The sequence below is a fragment of the Anabrus simplex genome, chromosome 4, assembly GCF_040414725.1.
Source record: "Anabrus simplex isolate iqAnaSimp1 chromosome 4, ASM4041472v1, whole genome shotgun sequence".
Classification (NCBI taxonomy): domain Eukaryota; kingdom Metazoa; phylum Arthropoda; class Insecta; order Orthoptera; family Tettigoniidae; genus Anabrus; species Anabrus simplex.
Genome location: NC_090268.1, coordinates 54,868,574 through 54,887,398, shown reverse-complemented (window position 1 = coordinate 54,887,398; position 18,825 = coordinate 54,868,574). Strand labels below are relative to the sequence as shown.

The following is an 18,825-nucleotide window of genomic DNA, read 5'->3' as shown; positions in this document are numbered from 1 at the left end:
GAGCAAAACTGTTTTCTTAACATGGAATGAACTATTGGCAGCTAATGGTGTGTGGAGAGGGTGTGTACGTTACCCAAACACAGTCGTCTCTACGGGGGTGGCCGATCTGTGGATTGGATGAGGATGTGGTAAAGTGGAGCGGGGATAAGGTATGTCGAGAGGTCTTAATGGGTAGTGACCATACTGCGGATGTGAGACCATGATACTACACACGGACGTACAGTATATGAAGTGAAGTGACTTGTAGGTGTTCAGTGTACGAGTGGTAGAACTCGTTTGCTCTGTTTCATCAGAGTTCTACTCTAGAATATTTCCATTTAACACTAGCATAGCTTTCATCGAAAGTTCTTCCTCCAAAACATGTTCACACCCTACTTCCTCCGGAGGACTTCGTAAAAAAATGCCATCCACTAGCACTCGCCAAAGAGACAAAAGGAAAAAATGCTACTCTTACATCACCAAAGTGTAAACGTCTACCGCAGATGCTAAGAGGTTATACACCGCTCCACCCATAACACTCACACTACGAGAGGCCAATGACTGGACAAGAGCGTAAACTTCTCAAGACTTTGATTACCTGGATGCTAAACGCGAACTCTGCTGTTTACTTACCTGCACGTCCGCACTGTAGCCCGAGTCAGACTCCGCCTTCGGTCACATGACTACTCGAGCTACTTTGAACAGGCTCGAACCTCGGCGCTTATCGGGTCGGCTTGATCAGGCTCAAACACGGGTATCGTTTGCCCATCACTAATAATAAACTAGGTCTATTTAGTCTGGGAATGAAAATGACATCATTTAACTTTCTTTTACATACAAATAATTTTATTTTCTTTTTTGAAATGAACACCTTACAAAGAACACTTACTTTGGCAGTCATCACCGTCAATTTGCTATCCGAAAGCAGGAGCGTATATTCGTTCCCTACTTTGGAATAGACTTTCATATGAGCGAAACGTTTCATTTGGCAGTGATTACCGCCATTTCCTAATCAAAAACAAGTTATATTTGTTTTCAATTTTTGAAGAGAATTGAAATAAGTGAAAACTTTATTTCCACACTTATCGCTATCACGCATTCATCACCAAGGAATCTTCGATAAAATACATGTTTGAATATTTTGGTAGGAATATGTTTTCTGTGTTGTTTTTGTTATTTGGCAACTCGCATTAATCAGTAAGAAGTAATCTCTTGTGCAAAAAAAAAATAATATAAGATGAATTGCTGTAAATGGATAATAAAATAAAATGTAAAGAGGGATGAAATTTTATTGAACAATCAAGGAAAATGCCTGTCATTTTTAAAGTTTAATGTAAGATATTAGATACTGCTCAATAATGGTGTAATAATTAACTATAAACAGCATATTTATAAATGCTATTGAAGCTCGCCAAAATATGCAAACGTTGCCAACAAAACTGATGCGCTTAAAATCAGTACAAGGTAAAACATAAATTACACGATTTTCTTAGGCAAGAGAACAGTATATAGTGTCACACTGTTGAAAGTAAGATCGGAGCAGAGTTCGAAGTTCACAACTTGATGGATACTTCTTTTTGGTCTGGTTCATTAAGACCAAGACCGTCACTCTCTTTACTTTGTGCAACTATGAGGCATGTCTTATCCTCTTCTGTTGGTCAGACTAGTGAAGTGGGAGACATGGAAGAGTCGAGAGACATAGATGTTACTGACCTCTCTACATGCCAGTGGGAACCATCAGCATCTTCTGATCCCAGGGAGATGTCAGCAGTTATACCGCTCTCGGTTGAACACTGACTGTGCAGGGTTGTAGCTCGGTGGTGCATGTGCGGACTGTCAACAGGGTCAAATCCCAAATTGACTAGAGCTGCATAGTTGGACGCTGAGGAATGGCTTGTGGCTTGTGCTGCTGCTACCTCCAGATGAGGATGAGCCGCTCACAGAGATAATAGAATGTGGCCGATTGTTACTGCGCAGGAGATCTCCTGACGACACCGTGATTAAGTTGTGGAATCGCGGGGCAGTTTTACTCAGCTGCGCAATGATGATAGAGCGATCATTTATTTGGTCAGCACTTGGTATAATATCTAAACAGAGTTTGTTTCCAATCCCCATTGATGACATTTCAGCAATGCGCATTTCTCTATTTCTCAGCACCTGCTTCCAAAGAAGCTTAGACATTTCTTCTGTTCTACCCTGCTTGATTTCTTCAGACATGGACAGAAGGGTGAAAAGTATCATTTAGCTTTCTCTTTCGGAATCAAATTTCAAATGAGGTTGGGCTGTCTCCTATCTTAGTTGACATTCCAATGTCTGTCATTTTGATGATATTCTTGTAAATATACAAGTCCAAATTCTTTCGATCAGGAAATTATCCAGCTTTGTTGAACAAAATCAATTCTTCAAACAGGAACACATGACGAAGGCACTTCTTTATCTTTCCTTGCCAGACTAGACACTCCTTTTGCCTCGGAAGCCTTCCTTGTTTCTTTATATTTACATCACACAATCTCGAAGAGAATCCATGGCAAGAAGGTCATTGCCATGCCGTAACTGAAAGTGCACCATCTGCTTAGCTGCCTTAATATCAGCTACATCTGCTTCCTTGTCTGGGTAGGCCTTCATAAGCTGTTGCAGCAGCAAAGAATATTGCCCATACGTTGGACTGGCTTCAGAAGGTAACTTGCTAGGTCCATTTTGTCTCCCAACTCCATTTGATTTGTTTTAAAGAACATGCTTCCATATCCTGACATCAGAGAGTCGGATTTTGGTTTGTTCTTATTGTACAAGGCATAAAAGTAGAATCACTTTTCATGTCGAAGGAAACACTGTCAAACCATGAGAGGGCAGTTCTCACACCTTTCCAGATTTTGAAGAAAATACTGGCTGTGGAACTTCTCAAAATTTCCAAAGATGACATTCCTTTGCCCTCTAAGCGAGTGTGGGATGTCTTCTCTTAGCAGTTCGGTAATGTAATTCTCTGTAATATACTCCAGCGATTTAACGCAATCTCTTTCAGTCTGGATCATCTCTCTCATAATTAAGAGCAATGTTTTGTGAGTCTTGAGCTCTTTGGTGGAAGCAGCAGCCAGCGATGATTGCAGGTCAAGACTTGACGCATGCCAATGTAAGTGGCTGTTGACCGGTACAGTTGGAACAGGTTTAGAGGAACCTTCCTGATCCTCTAGGTTAGGGGCTCTCAGGTTGCATGCACCGTTGCATTGTGCGGCGCAAAGTGCAAAAGACGACTTCTCTAGGTTGACCAGATCCCAGACCACTATTCCTGGATTTTAAGCAACAGCACGCTCTCTCTCTTTCCCTACTGCTGTCTCGCTCGCTCCGCCTGTCTCCCCCTTTCTCACTTGCTTAACAACACTCCACCATTCGAGCATATTTGAGTCGAGCTTAGCCGAGCTTAGCCGAGTCGCCCCGAAACAAAACGCTGCTTCGAAAAGGAGCCGAGCCGGGCCGATGCACGGTGCACAGAATATTTGCGCCACGGTTTGCACGCGTGAGATTTAGGGCGTTTGAGAGGCCCAGCTCTAGATCATCCCTACTTTTAGGACAACCTTCAATGGTTTCTGCGATGTCCCCCATATTGTCTGTTGATTATTTACATTTGTTATTGTCTCTGGAGCCACAAAGCCTACCGCTTTCACATAAAGCGTCCTCATCATCAAAGTACTCAGTCGGGTACTGCCTCGTGCACTATCGACGTAAATGTCTTTCAAGAGGCAACCTCTGCTACACCGTCCTCAAACATTCTCATCACTTTTCACTGGATCATCAGAGTCTTCTGCACTCTCACGAACTTCGTGGATGTTACCCAGGTTATTGGGCTGCGTGCGCGTGCAACAACACTCACCCAATTCGTCCAAATCAGATGGGGGAGGGGTGGGATCAAAACACGAGCAAGCATGACCTGCAGCATGGTGACTACGCTTGTAGATGTACGAAAAGTAACCAACGGACCGCCGTCGTCCTATACCTCCTCCAATAGGTGTACTCCAACAAAGATCCTGAGCCTTTGGGTTCATAGGCCGATTTTGTTCAAAGTCCTCTGAAGTAGGGGCAACGTAAGTGTCTGCCTCAATACCCAGTTGTTGCCTAGTGCGCAGAAGATGAGATTGTTTTTTCCTGATCAGTTCCATCGGTTCTTGGCATCGTGAGTGAGCAACCTTTGCCTGCTCAAGTAGCTTGTCATTAGCAAGCTTAAGAGCCAGCTGAAGCATCTCAGTGAAGTGCTCCTCTGATATGGGTGGATGTGCCGTCAGATATAGTAAGAAGAAATCACTCCAGTGTATTTAGTTTCCTGCATTATATAACAATATTGTGAAGTATATGTATATCCTCTTCAGTCCCGAGCTTGTTTTTGCATTCCATGGATTATAGTTTTGTCAAATAAATTTTAAAAATTCACCAAAGAATGTAGTATGTTTCACTAAGTTGTTTTATGACGTGTAGCATATATGCTACATCAGGACTCAGAGTTGACTTTCCTACCATTAGTATTTTTGCTTTAAATTGTTTTGTATTATTATAAGTAAAGAAAACCACATGTAGAGCATATGCTACATAAGGACTGAGGAGGTTGAAGAAAACTAGCTAATCTACCCGTGCTTCGCTACGGAATTCTACTCTGTATACAGAATTCTAGATGAATTCTTCTCCACGCTGTAAGATTTTATTAAATTACGCAATAACACAGGTATTAAAAAAGGAATTTTAGTCTTTTCTCCTAAAATACCGCTTCACCCAGCGTGCATGAAGTTATTTATAGCCGAGAGTATAGTGCTTTATTATCAGACTTTACATACCGATTTTCATTAAATTCCGATCACTCATTTCCTCGTGGCTCGGCATTAATATGAACTTGGCAACAAAAATAGAAATTCATGAATGTCTCTGTTATCATATTCGGTACAGTGAAAATTAATAGGACGTAAATCATTGGAAGTTTAATCATGTGTAAATTTAGTTATGTAGTATTTATGGATAGGACCACTATCAACATATATTTTTGAGACTTGAATTTTAGGCCTTCCCCTTAACTACCATTTCACTCAGCGAGGATAAAATTATGTATAGCCTAGATTATAGTGCCCTATTCTTCGACTTCGCATACCGATTTTCATTATATTCTCTTCAGCCATTTTCTTGTGATGCGCGTACATACTGTACATGCAGACAGATAGATAGCGATGACGGAGAATTAAAAAGGTGCATTTTCTTCTTACTGTGGACACGACCGATACAGAATTACCAATCTTTTCTGTGCAATGTACAGACAAAACTCTTATTTTATATTTATTTATAGATGTACGCAGTAGTTCCGCAATCCCATTCTACTGTTTATGTGGAGCAGGGTGAGTTCAGAACATTAAAAATAAGACCCCGTCTCTATACCGGTTATGTCTACCAGCGTCACAGCTAAACGATGCAGAAAAATCGAAATATTGTCTTTGTCCACGAGGTTAGGCAAATGCTGTGCTGTGTACGGGGGATGGGTAGCAGCGACAAGAGAAACACAGTCAAGTGAAGTTCAACTTAGTCACTATAAATGAAACTTTAAACTGGGATGAGCATGTCACTAACGTATGCAGGAAAGTTCATTCATCACTTCATCCCCTTAAGATTCACCAGACAGTATTACCTCTCAACTTAAAAATAAAACTGGTTCAAACCTTGATACTTCCAATTTTTAACTATTGTGATGTTGTGTTGCTGGATGCTACCAGTGAACAAAATAGGAAATTTCAGAGAGCTTTAAACTCCTGCATTAGATTTATTTTTTCATTGAATTTTGCCTCGCATGTATCCCCTTTTTATGCACAACTTTCTTATCGAAAGCGACTTTCAACCTATTAGGTCGTGTTACGTACATTTAGTACGTGATGAAGAGATGTTAAGTACAGAACAAAAATGGCCAACCAGACACCAGTGGGATCCGAACCCACAACCTCCCGATTTCGCGTCGGTTGCTCTACCAATTGAGCTATGGTGGCCTAGGCCATCTTTGTTCTGTTGAAAAGGATCTAAGCTACAGGTCTGGTACTACTACCATCACACTGTAGAGTGCGTTCAAGTTGCCCGTTGAGGGCCAAGTCAATGAATATTGAATTTTCAACAGAACAAAGATGGCCTAGGCCACCATAGCTCAATTGGTAGAGCAACCGACGCGAAATCGGGAGGTTGTGGGTTCGGATCCCACTGGTGTCTGGTTGGCCATTTTTGTTCTGTACTTAACATCTCTTCATCACGTACTAAATGTACGTAACACGACCTAATAGGTTGAAAGTCGCTTTCGATTAGAATGTGGTCGTGAAAATTCAATATTCACAACTTTCTTGGTTAAAAGTAGAGCAGCAGAGAAATCACCATGTATCAACCCTTATCTATGGACTCTTGACTGAAAATATACCTGAATATCTCCCCAGTAATTTCCGTTTTCTATCTTCCTTTCATAACCGTGACACGCGATCTGGGTCAACAATTGCAATACCTCCACATCATACATCTGCCTTCAGTAATTCTTTCCTTGTGTCGGGCGCTAGAATATGGAATGCTTTACCCCCTGAAATTAGAAACTGTTCCTCATTAATTACCTTCAAAAGACAGTCTAAAGATTTCCTCTTGAATACGTAGGCTATATCATGTAGTTATGTGTGAATGTGTGAGTGAATGTCTGGAGCAAATAGTTCCCAACAGTTTACATAAATTACTGTTATATTATATGAATTCCACCCAGAGTAGTTATTGAATTTATTTTTCTAATTTTAGACTTAGGAAGTAATCTTTTAGTTTTAGTCTATATTAAGTTATATTATTATTATATTATATACAGTGTGTTAAGTTTGAATATTAAGTTTGTATTCAGTATTAAGCCGCATAATGTGGTTAAGTGTAAGAGAGGGCCAAGAACCCTAACTTCGCCACAAATAAAGACATCAATAAATAAATAAATAAATAAATAAATAAATAAATAAATAAATAAATAAATAAATAAATAAATAATACATGCAAATTGTCTGGCCCCATGGCTAAATGGTTACTGTGCTGGTGTTTGGTTTAAAAGGCTCCGAGTTCGATTTCTGGCTGGGTCGGTGATTTTAACCATAATTAGTTATCTCCACTGGTTTGGTGACTCGGTATGTGCGACATCCTTAATTAAAAATTTAAGAAAAAGGAAACAAAGAAAGAATGAGAAAAATAAGAAAACATCAGTAATTTTAAAAAGTTTTAAAAATACATCACAATTAGATGTCGGGTCTGGTGTTTTGTCTCTTTTCAGGGCCAGTCTACTGTAAATGCATAACGGTTCTATTTTAACCTGGGTTGGCGTCTTTCTCCTCTCCCCTTCTGGTCCACCTTCAAATACCTGTTTCGGTTTTCTCGTGGGGTTCATTCTAACAAGATGTCCCAACCATCCGAGTTCTTTATTCTCAGTGGAGAAGCTTGTTTCCAAAGGATACCAAATTCGAAAGTAACATTTTACAGGAAAAAGAAAAAGCCGCTCAGAGCGTACAATTTCAATTGAAAATTCATATAAGCGTTTTTGTTATGTTCGAATACTATAAAGTCATTATTATGCGACGTTTTTCTGTTAAAACTTTTGCTGGTTATGAAATATTCCAGAAAACGAATGATAATGAAACTATAAATACTTCCATCTGAAAGGCATAAATTCCACTGCAGACGTAAAGTATGGGTTGCATTCAAATATACTTTATTTCTTATTCCTTCATCCGTTTACCCTGCAGAGTTGGTTTCTCCCTCGCACTCAGCGAGGGATCCCACCTCTACCGCCTCAAGAGCATTGGCCTGGAGTGTGAGATTTTGGGTCGGGGGATGAAATTTAGAAGTAGGACCAGTACATCGCCCGGATGGCTTCACCTGTTATGCTGAACAGGGGCCTTGTGTGGGGATGGGAAGATTGGTTGCTAGTTGCTTTACGTCGCACCGACACAGATAGATCTTATGGTGACGATGGAACAAGGAAGGGCTGGGAGTGGAAAGGAAGCGGCCGTAGCCTTAATTAAGGTACAACCCAAGCATCTTCCTGGTGTGAAAATGGGAAACCACGGAAAACCATTTTCAGGGCTGCCGACAGTGGGGTTCGAACCTACTATCTCCCGAATACTGCATACTGGCCGCACTTAAGCGAATGCAGCTATCGAGCTCGGTGGGAAGATTGGAAGGGATAGACAAGGAAGAGTGAAGGAAACGGCCTTGGCCTTTGCCTGGAGGAGAAGTGAGAAACTACTACGGAAAACCACTTCGAGGATGGCTGAGGTGGGTTTGAACCCTCCTCTACTCAGTTGACCTCCCGAGGCTGAGTGGACCCCGTTACAGCCCTCGCACCACTTTTCAAATTTCATGGCAGAGCCGGGAATCGAACCGGGGGCCTCCGGGGGTGGCAGCTAATCACACTAATCTCTAAGATATTTCCATTTGGCTTTCACGGTTTTAACTGAAGTATAAACAAAGAATAGACCTGAATGAGAAAATATGTAGTTTCTACTGACTCCAAATTATAGGCTACAATATCTATGAAAGAAAGTGACTTACAGATTTAACTAACATTCTTATTTGTTTACAAAGATTCTACACCACTATTTATAATTAAATGAACCTATTTGCTATTTCCTTCAGATATCTTGCCACGGGAGAGTCATTTCATGCTTTGGCGCTTCTTTTTCGATTGGGCGTGTCTACAGTTTTTCAAATTAAAACACACTTTTATAGTATGGAATGTTTTGCGGGCGACGTACCTTCCAAACTCCAAAACTGAAATGTGGCGAAAAGTAGCAGAAAATTATTGGGAAAAATGGAATTTTTCCAATTGTCTGGAGCGTTGGACGGCAAACACATCCAAATTAAATGTCCAGCTAAATCCGGCTCTTTATATTATTTATTATAATCAGTACCTTGTCAAGCTCTTGTTGATGCAGATTGCAAGCTGTTGGCTGTTGATATTGTGAAGATGGACGTTAAAGTGATGGAGGAAATTTTAGAGCTACCTCGTTATACAAATTATTGGAAAGTAACACACTAATCTTCCATCGGCACTAGAACTCCACAGACTCAGGATATCGCTCCTTTTGTCATTATTGGTGATGACGCATACCCTCTTTGGCAGTACTTGATGAGGCAATATGCCAAACGAATTTTAGACAATCGGAAATGTATTTATGATTATCGACTCTCAAGGGCAAGAAGAAGTGCCTTTGGTATTATGTGCAGTAAGTGGCGGGTTTTACTGAAAGCAATATAAACTGATGTTTCCAATGCAAGTAATATTGTGAAAAATATTTGCGCTCTTCACCACTTCATTTATTTCACGAAACTTTCTAGACGGAAAATGATGAGAATCTGATTGCTCAGCTTAGTAACTCATTAAGAACTAACAGAACTAATCATATCCGAGATACTTTCTGCGATATCTTTAATGGAACTTGATCTGTAGCCTGCCAGAATAATTACATTTAGCATATACATTTTACTACCGTAACCAAAGTGGAGTAAATTTACGATAAATATTATCGTTCATAAACAGAAATATTTACTTACAAGCCTACTACTAGCCTGCAGAGCGATATAATTCTTCATGTTACCACTTTCCTTTGGTAAAATTATAAACCGATATGACACAGTCTGGGACATTCTATGTACTGTGTCACAAAGTTACCCACCCTGTCACAATGTTAATCCCAGTTTAAAGTGTCAGAATAGAAGTAATATTATTGTATATGTTTACTGTTGGAATGCAATAAAACCTACTATCTTTGACAACTATTGTAGATACTTCAATCCACTTTTTTTGCAAAACAGTTACATTTTATAGCTTTGGACCTTGAGTTTAATATTTCTTCTCTTTAAAACACTGCATGGATCATTTCTTCTTCCATAGCTTCAGGAAAAGCGACGTAACGCTAGAGGTAGGGACCACGCGCAGGTCTCCTCACAACGCTTGGCCGTCTGTGACATCATCGGAACCCTCAGCGCCTTGTCTTCTGTATGAGGTTATACACAGCTGTAACCTATTCTGTTTTAGCCACAAGTTAGAGATAAGAGAACTTTATTGACATTTTAACCTCACCTCAGACAAAGCGTTTCACTTCACTATTACATTAGAGTAACAATAGGAGATCAAATACGGTGTGAATCAAGCAGCGTTTCTGAAGTACTTCGGTTTATATACACTGACTGACAGAGCAAATGCAACACCAAGAAGGAGTGGTTCGAAAGGGATGAAAGTTGGGGAAAAAACAGAGACGGCACGGACGAATAATTGATGTTTATTTCAAACCGATATGCAGGTTACACAATGCGCACGGCATCGACTCAGTAAGATGTAGGACCACCGCGAGCGGCGATGCACGCAGAAACACGTCGAGGTACAGAGTCAATAAGAGTGCGGATGGTGTCCTGAGGCATGGTTCTCCATTCTCTGTTAACCATTTGCCACAGTTGGTCGTCCATACGAGGCTGGGGCAGAGTTTGCAAACGGCGTCCAATGAGATCCCACACGTGTTCGATTGGTGAGAGATCCGGAGAGTACGCTGGCCACGGAAGCATCTGTACACCTCGTAGAGCCTGTTGGGAGATGCGAGCAGTGTGTGGGCGGGCATTATCCTGCTGAAACAGAGCATTGGGCAGCCCGTGAAGGTACGGGAGTGCCACCGGCCGCAGCACATGCTGCACGTAGCGGTGGGCATTTAACGTGCCTTGAATACGCACTAGAAGTGACGTGGAATCATACGCAATAGCGCCCCAAACCATGATGCCGCGTTGTCTAGCGGTAGGGCGCTCCACAGTTACTGCCGGATTTGACCTTTCTCCACGCCGACGCCACACTCGTCTGCGGTGACTATCACTGACAGAACAGAAGCGTGACTCATCGGAGAACACGACGTTCCGCCATTCCCTCATCCAAGTCGCTCTAGCCCGGCACCATGCCAGGCGTGCACGTCTATGCTGTGGAGTCAATGGTAGTCTTCTGAGCGGACGCCGGGAGTGCAGGCCTCCTTCAACCAATCGACGGGAAATTGTTCTGGTCGATATTGGAACAGCCAGGGTGTCTTGCACATGCTGAAGAATGGCGGTTGACGTGGCGTGCGGGGCTGCCACCGCTTGGCGGCGGACGTCACTCGGGCTGCGCCTGGACCCCTCGCACGTGCCACATGTCCCTGCGCCAACCATCTTCGCCACAGGCGCTGCACCGTGGACACATCCCTATGGGTATCGGCTGCGATTTGACGAAGCGACCAACCTCCCCTTCTCAGCCCGATCACCATACCCCTCGTAAAGTCGTCTGTCTGCTGGAAATGCCTCCGTTGACGGCGGCCTGGCATTCTTAGCTATACACGTGTCCTGTGGCACACGACAACACGTTCTATAATGACTGTCGGCTGAGAAATCACGGTACGAAGTGGGCCATTCGCCAACGCCGTGTCCCATTTATCGTTCGCTACGTACGCAGCACAGCGGCGCATTGCACATCATGAGCATACCTCAGTGACGTCAGTCTACCCTGCAATTGGCATAAAGTTCTGACCACTCCTTCTTGGTGTTGCATTTGCTCTGTCAGTCAGTGTAAAAGGTTGTAACAATGCTAAGACTGATCGCAGTGGAATTGATATTGCATATGTTCATCTTCCTAAAAACTATGATAATAATAACAAAGGGCTATATTACAGACTCGAACATGATGACCACAAGAAGTATGTCCATTGTTACAAACAGTATTAGGAAACTATATACACTGTCAACAACAGAAACAGTAAATGTTCTCCAAGTACCAGGAACTGAGAAATTCCACGTTTACTTTAGGTGGGCTATGTAAATTAATGAGCGTGTATATTAACACGGTTAACACTGTTTTCATATACAACATAACAAACTGCCTTTCACAAAAAATTAACAGGGGTGTTCGACACAAAGAATAATGCTGATATTTAAAGGGGCATTATCAAACACACTTAAGGCGTTAAGGCTCACGAAGTAATTTGCGAATTCATGAATTTCGGTGAATTTCCTCTTCGGGATATCCGTAAGGTTATTGATGATGTTAGAACCCTCTTTCAGTTCTTTCTCGTGGTAACATTTGAACAATCGTCGCCATAAGACCTATCTGTGTCGGTGTGATGTAAAGCAAAAAATAAACATTTGAACTCTTTTTCCATCTGCACTACCGTGGTGTACTGTCTCTTTGCAGCCTGCATCAAACTGTCTTTAGACGACTTTGAAATCCAATTTCCATCCCTTGTTATAGGTTGACTTGTTTTCTCTTCATAATCGCTTTTTATACAGAGGATTTTCTTCTTTACCCTAAAAGCTATATAGCCAGTAAAGTCTTCAAGCAGCTCATCACGATCCTTGGTTTCGCCACTGTCCTCGAGCTGTTCCACTAGCTCTTCGAGGGCGTTAACAAACCCTTGTTCATCCTCCGGTAAAGAATAGGAGGGTTGTGGGCCTTAGACTGGCACACGATATCCAAGTTTTGATCGACTTCATCAGTAGGCCCTACCATATGATAACTAATTTGCACGCAATGTTTCATAATCTTCTGAGAAACTGTTGGAATTTCTTATCGCCTCGGAAGAATTGGGGCTGAGAAGCCATGATTTCACCCTTTGCGTCACAGTTGTCACAAAAGGATGGTCATAAAATCTTTCGAACCCTCAAAGCTGAGAAAAATAGCTTTCAATAATGCCTTGATTACTTCTTGCTGCCACCGTTTATTTAGGTCAGTGGCTTTAGGGAAGAAATGAAAGTGTATGTTCCATTCCTTTTCGTGCCTACTATGATTTGTGCAGCCTGCAATGGCGCAACAAACCATACTGAAAAGTGTACACTGTTACTGCTTTTTACGTTTTATCGCGTAAAATAAAAACACGGACTTTTATACACCACAGATAGGTTAATAAGGTGTATTATTAGCTCCTAGCTTCTGCGTGCACAGCGATTATTATTCGTACTACCTCTACCTCATTCAGGGCAGCTTCAACGTGAGAGTCCTGCGTGACGTCGCAGGTCTACTTTGCTACTGCGCATCTCTCCCGTGATCCCTACCTTGCCTGCTTCCTTTCCTCGTGCTGGCTGGTTCGGAGGTACTGCACCCTGCTTCCTCCGGATGGAGGGATGTTTCACAACCCTGTAGACTTCTCGCCACCCCCGTGGCCGTTGACTGGGAGCTGCTGCTCTCTAGATTCCTATAACGGAGTAATCGTCCTTTTGCAAACAGCTCTCCACCGTAACATTTCCATTGATGATTGCTTTTTCACAGGAATTGCAGCCACCCGGTCCAAGTATGTTATGTGGTCCAGTGCAACCATCAACACAATTCTTATGATAAGACTCTCACTCTCCACTGTCTGGATATTTGGTAACCGAACACTTGGATGTGAAAAATTGACAATAACGCATATTTTTACACTGTGTACAATTGCTAGCACAGAAGAGATGACAGCACTATCCAGGTTTGGTTCCAAAACAACGACCTGGGTAACACTGGGGACTGCAGTAGAGTTTAGAAAATTTCTGGCAGTTTTCTGGTCCCTCCCCACAACATCCAACATGAAGGATGACAAGGTGAGTATTCTATTTCTGGTGACCAGAAGTTGTATACGTAGAAGAGTTTACCCTTAGGCCCAGTGATAATCACATCCCATTTGATGGTCTTCGCGGATGGTATGGCAATAGCTTCAAAGCAGATAAATGACTTGCAAAAGGCAGTAGACATATTAAGTGACTGGGCCCAGAAAAACGAAGTTACAATCAATGAGGATAAGACGGAAATGATAATTTATCGAAACGGTGGAAGACCACCAGTTTCCGACCAAGTGACGACAAGGAACTGAAAACAGTCAGCAATTTCAAATACCTAGGCATTACCCTACAGGTTACAGGAAGAAGCTTTAGGCTACACATAAGATCAAAAACAGCCACCGCAATAAAAGCTATAAACGACATTGGACATATAAATCTCATTTCACCGGAAACAGCAATGGCACTTATTCAATCGAAAGTGCTTTCCGTTCTTATATATGGACTCGAGCTAATATGGGACTCTCTTAATTACAGGCAATTGGAAGAGATAGAAAATATAAAATACAGATTTCTCGAAAGAACCCTCGGTGTATCGAAGACAAACCAGATCTAGACTAGTATACGAGCTTGCAAGAGAGATGTTCCTAATAGAGGATGTAAGGATAACTTTAGTACTACCGACGACGGAAAGTTACAACAAGCTGCTCTACGATCTACAGAATAAAAAGCGGGATATACCGATGGAATTCTACACAACAAATGCGATGCTGGATAGAAGATGTACGCAACCTCTGTGTGAAATGAGGTAAGTCGTGACCAGGCTTGAAGTTCATAGTTTCCACCACAAGATTTGCTCGCACATTCAAAGACCCTATGCTACTTTCGACGTTGTAAGATCACCCGTTGCGTCTTCTCCCAACTGAAATACATACATCATGCAAATAGAATATACTAACATATGCTGTCTTTAGTCTCATATAAATCTCATTTCACTGGAAACAGCAATGGCACTTTTTTAAACGAAAGTGGTGCCCGTTCTGACATATGGACTCGAGCTAATATGGGAATTTCTTAACTATAGGCAATTGTAACTTCGTTTTTCTGGGCCCAGTCACTTAATATGTCTACTGCCTTTTGCAAGTCATTATCTGTTCTGAAGCTACTGCTATATCATCCGCGGAGACCAGCAAATGGGATGAGATTATCACTGGGCCTAAGGGTAAACTTGTCTACGTATACAACTTCTCATCACCAGAAAGAGAATTCTCGCCTTGTAACCCTTTATGTAAATGAATATTTACTTTTAATTCAATTAATATTTAATTTAATATTGCGTCGCTGATGGCGTACAGCCTATTAGGTTTTATGAATATTCCACCCAAACAACTCTATCTAAAGTGAACACACACATACACCTATATCTAACCTACTGTCTCGCTTATTCCCATTTAAAGATATATACAATACATAGCTTGAGAACATGGCATGCAGACAGCCCTGAACGTATTTAACTTTACTATAATAAGCAACACAAATGCCATTCTGGCTTACATTTACAGATTAAATTACTTGATTAAATTGGCCCTAAACTAGTGCATACAGATATCACTTCACTTGCTTATAGAACAAAAAGACTTAACTTGGCAGCAGCCTCTCCATCAGCGACGACTCACATAACCACTATGACATGTGTGCTTAGCCCATTACTGCGGCACACAGCACAGGGATGATGGCCTCCTGTCGACTCCTGGATACTTCATGGTTGCTGTCTCCTTGATGTCGGTCGTATCTGGAACTGTTGAGTTAGTTAGAACTATCTACTTCACCGCTTAGCGTGCTCGAATTGCACGATTACAACCTTAGCACTGGCTACTATTTGACTATAGCCTCCGCACGGATGTGAGTCTGATCTATGCGGCACTAAATTAAGGGAATAGCCCTGTTGCAATCAGTCTTTGTTAGCGGTTATACTTTAAACGACTCGTACACGTTAATAACACCGTTTGCGTATGCCATAAATAATTCTTACAAATTTTAGATCGTCATTAGCTCTTGTGAGCTAACTCATTGCGATTGTACTCCAACTAAACAAAAACTTCACTAAGAAAATATCTTGTTGGGTGGTGAATTACGACACGTCACACTCGGTGTTTCAAAGCAGAAGGAGGGCCCTTCCGTTGTCATCGGGTATTTTATAGTCTTGAGGACGCCACCTCCAAGGGAACTCCCCAGTACACAAACCCTCTTTCTTTGTAACAGCTCGCCAGATGTCAACGGCTGCTCCCGTTAATACGCACAAATTTCAGTTTGGCACAAGTAAATATTATTATCGACTCCTGTTACTCTCAATTATCTGCGGTTTCAGATCTGTGGAATTTAGCTTAGTGGAGGATTAATTGATTGAAATTCAGGTGAATCCATCCCTGGAAAAGAGAAGTTTGTTAATCTGTGACAGTTGTTCGGTACATCACCTCATTTAAATCTCACCTCCTACAGGTTGTCTGTGCGCTGGGTACGCCGGTATTGGAGTGTACATGATTTAAATCACGGCTTGCGGCTCAAGTTCAACTAGAGGAATTCGTTCCTACCGGATCGCTACGGGGTCCTCACAGCCTATGACACGGCCATCCAAGGGTTCCTTCCTTCACTCCCCGCGACTATACTGAGTGCTTAATTAAAATTCTGCCACAATGATATTTCAAATAAATTGAAGCATATTTTGATAGGGTTCAGTATGTTGTATATAGCTGAAGAAAAAGTATTGAGATGAAAACACCCTGTACCCGGAAGAGAAGGATTAACCATAAACAGTTAAAATCCACGGCTCGGCTGAAAATCGAATCCGGGACCGTTTCAACCGAAGACCAGTACGGTGACCATTCAGCCAAGAAGCCGTAGAGTTTTGTGGTTACTACAGTAACTCTCGTGTCCTCGTCGCTTGAGGTGTATGGCCCATTTTCAGATACACTTCCAAGAGAGGTGAAGTACTTGTCAGTGACATATCAACCTCTCTACCAATCGTGAACATTTGGAGGACCAGGAATTGAACCTGGGGATCCGTGGACATAGTTAATTGTTGCTAACTATTACGCTACAGAAGTGGATCTTGTGTCTGTACTAGTGCATTTTGCTTTTGAATACGATGAAAATTGGGAAATAACGCTTATATGGATAATTTGTCATTCAAATGTATCAAAACTGACATAAAGTCTCACACGGGTGGTTTTAGATCGAATTACATGGGTTTTGCTTGTGTGGTTCTTTCTTGTTATGTGGCTTTGGAGGTTGTACAAGCAAGGTATTTGCAAAGAAAGTCGGAGAAGCAAGACGGTTGGTGTAGGACAGAGCTCTACGGTACTTAATTTTGTTGCGTGCCAGAGGACTTGCTTGCTGGTGTAAATAACACTCAAAGTTGACTTTAATCTAGTGAGGGCGCAGCTTGTAAGAAGCTTTCGTACACGTGTACAAGAGAGAAGGATCTTAAATCATAACCATTTACTGCAATATATTATACTGAACCATTTCTGGCCTGAGATACGAAGCCACCACGAAAGCAAAGTTCAAGAATCCTTGACAACAGATGTAGCAACGCCCAAGGCCTGTACAGGATTCGAACACACAGTTCTCCGCATCCTTTACCTTGACTACTGGATCTCCTGGGGTGGTTTGTCCGAATCTAGAAATGTAGATCTAGCTTAGAGGCATAAGGGTGTGGAAGAAAACTAAGGATGCTCTATACCACAAGTGAAATTCTTCCAATATGAACGAACTAAAATTTAATGTCCTTGGGAAAGATTAGAAAAAAACTCCAAATAAAACAATGTGCATGCTTACATAACTCTATAAGACCATACCTCGGAGTACGTGACTCTCCGAAATACATAAAATTAACAAAAACTTCGATGCCGAAATGATTTCGAAATACATTGATTAGATAAGTGCATCCCTATTATATGATATAATAAATTTCTGAACACTCAAACAGCTTCAAGTGTCTTTCTTGTTTAGTTTTAAGTTGGTTCCTGGCGTCGAACCAATGAAATGAAATAAAATTACACACTTAAAAGAATGGTCCACTAGTTGGGACAGAGAACGACGAACCCAGCATCATCACGTGAGTAAAGTCCGAATTTACTCTAACAAACAATCAAATCCCATGTATAAGCAAGCAAGAAACACAAAGAAAACAATTAAAATACAAAATCAATCACTGGCTGTATGTACATATCTGTCCAGGTCAAATAAAACCCGGGCGAATTCATGATGGTTTTGCAGGGATCCGAATCATGGATCTTCTGCTATGGTAGCGGGTTGGTGAAAGAAAATCCCTATATACTTTATTTGCGAAAATGGGTTCCTACCGCCTCCATTCATTAATTAATTACCTAGCACTACGGCCGAACTGGTATATGTATAAAAAAGCATAACTCACTTAAATCTACCTTGTCTGGTAAAATACGATCTCGGTAAAAAGCCTGTCTTTACCATAGCACGGTTCTTCTCTCAGAGAGCCATGCATTTCATACTGACGGCTGGAGCAGATGGGAAGCCTTTCGTCTTCATTCGTTCAGAAGTAGTTACTTTTAAATCTCAACTATGAATAACCTCACACAATGCTCTAAACTTCACATGCTATTGAAGACAAAATCACTTACGCTTGAAAATTGATATATAAATGTCCATGCCAAAATATTAGGTAGGGTCACAACTTTAAGTAAATAGATTGTTAAAAGAGATATTCTCGCTATTCAGTTCATACTGTAACAGTCTCAAGATATACACCCCGGGGTTTGTGACCCGAGCACGCCGAAGAATAACAAAGGTACAACACTCTTATACTCAATGATCAGTCATATAATAAAAAATTTAAAATGTAGGGGAGATGAGGAAATTAATATAAAAATGCTTCCTTACGGAAAGCTCTATCTAAATGGAAGTCGTGGATTCGAATCCCAGGGTCCTTCATAATACACCATACCGCAAACCTGCAGCCATGGACATTACGCTACAAACCTATTTACCAATATGACATTTAAAAGAAAATGTGTCGAGTGCAATCCTACTTCAAAGAAACATGCATTAATTATGCTCCATATACATGCAATAATTACAGTCCTACCATTATATTCCATCACCTTGATATTTAAACTATTGCACTCACAAAATACATTTTAAAATATCTATTCTGACACTGTACATCTGATCCGTTCCCTAAATTGAATTACACGATCACTGGAGTAATTTCAATGATCCTCTTATGACTACTTCCAAATTTAACTACATTAACTCACTCAA

The 18,825-nt window shown here is 41.4% G+C and overlaps 1 pseudogene; it reads right to left on the bottom strand.

Moving 5' to 3' along the window:
* Nucleotides 1-1,532: 1,532 nt before the first annotated feature.
* Nucleotides 1,533-18,531, bottom strand: LOC136872155 (uncharacterized; annotated as a pseudogene).
* Between the last annotated feature and the right edge of the window lie 294 nt (nucleotides 18,532-18,825).